Raw genomic sequence first — 1571 nt, forward strand, 5'->3', positions numbered from 1 at the left:
TGGCCCCTGCTCAGCCTGCTTTCTTATGCAACACAGGCCCACCTGCCCAGGGGTGGCACCACCCACAGTGGGCTGGGCCCTCCCACATCACTCATCAGGAAGATGCCCTTCAGACATGGCCACAGGCCAGTCCAATAGAGGCAATTCCCTGATTGAGGCTCCTTCAACCCAGGTGTGTCAAGTTGACACTAAAGCTATCCAGCACAGTAGCTTTATTAGAGAGCAGGGATCACACAGGACTTAGGAGTTAGCATCGGGGCCCTTCTTGCCAAAGGTGGGCACTACGTTGACAAAGCGCCAGTTATGCTGCATCTGCCTCTTGGATACCCTGTCTTCCTCCTCCTCCTCTTCCTCTTCTTCCTCCTCTTCTCTGAGGGTCGGGTCCTGTGGGGGGCAATCCCACAACCCCATGACAGTTTGTCACTTGCTCTACCTTTAAAACTTTTCCTCAACAGTTTTTAGATTTTTCTCCTTTGTGGGGTGAGGGGGGCCTCATCACACAGAACAAGTGGGGGAGGGGCCCTCATCACACACCCCAAGTGGGGGAGGAGCCCTTATCACACAGGACTTGGCCCGCCCCCTTTGTCCTGTTGATCTCAGGAACGTTTCTTTGATTTTTGCAGATCATGACGGTTCATGAGTGGACAAGCCCATGGCTGCTGCTCTGTCCTTGCTCTTCCTGAGCACCACTGCAGCTCTGGATATTTCCTTAGACTGCAGATTGCGATGCCAGCAGTGGTAAGCCAGACTATTTCTAGTGTTATGTTTCTTAATTTTTCTTGTTTGAGTGCATTGCCTGGTATTATACATTAATATACTCAGTGTGCCTGCGATGCCTGTGCATGTGTGTGTGTGCATGCCTGTGTGTGTGTGCATGTGCGTGTGTGTGTGTTAGAGAAGCATCTACTTTATTTTTTATCTATTTATTCATGTTTATCTTCCCAGACTGATTTTATCTCTAGACGTTCAATTAAGTGCTTTGCATTCTCTGTAGGGCACAGATGACGGTGCACTGGGGCTGGAGAAAAGCAATACAAAATGATGGAAAACCTCTTGGTACCTGAGGACCGGGAAAGGTCCAACGTCAAGGCCTGGGTGGCCAGGACCACGTGTGGAGCCAAGACCACAGCTGACCGGCAAGGGAGGCGGGAAGTCCATTCTAGAGGATCTGTGGTCCCCTTCCATGAAGCTGGAGCTATGGTCCCCTCCTGTTCTGGATTGCTTTAGTGTCTACTTGACACACCTGGGTTGAGGGAGCCTCAACTGGGGAATTGCCTCCATTGAACTGGCCTGTGGCCATGTCTGTGGGACATCTTCTTGATGGTTGAGCGATGTGGGAGGGCCCAGCCCACTGTGGGTGGTGCCACCCCTGGGCAGGTGGGCCTGTGTTGCATAAGAAAGCAGGCTGAGCAGGGACCAGGGAAGCAAGTTGAGCGATGTGGGAGGGCCCAGCCCACTGTGGGTGGTGCCACCCCTGGGCAGGTGGGCCTGTGTTGCATAAGAAAGCAGGCTGAGCAGGGACCAGGGAAGCAAGCTAGTAAGCAAGGATCCTCCATGGCCTGTGCTCCAGC

General features: G+C 53.0%; 1 long non-coding RNA gene across 1 annotated transcript in view; it reads left to right on the top strand.

Moving 5' to 3' along the window:
- LOC103744656 overlaps positions 1–1310 on the top strand; it is a 4422-nt gene extending 3112 nt beyond the window's left edge. The window contains exons 2-3 of the long non-coding RNA XR_607715.3: positions 624–738; positions 995–1310. This is a non-coding gene — a long non-coding RNA (uncharacterized LOC103744656). The remainder of the gene's footprint in view (positions 1–623; positions 739–994) is intronic.
- Positions 1311–1571: the final 261 nt, after the last annotated feature.

Source organism: Nannospalax galili, unplaced genomic scaffold (assembly GCF_000622305.1).
Source record: "Nannospalax galili isolate Female #2095 unplaced genomic scaffold, S.galili_v1.0 scaffold3783, whole genome shotgun sequence".
Classification (NCBI taxonomy): Eukaryota; Metazoa; Chordata; class Mammalia; order Rodentia; family Spalacidae; genus Nannospalax; species Nannospalax galili.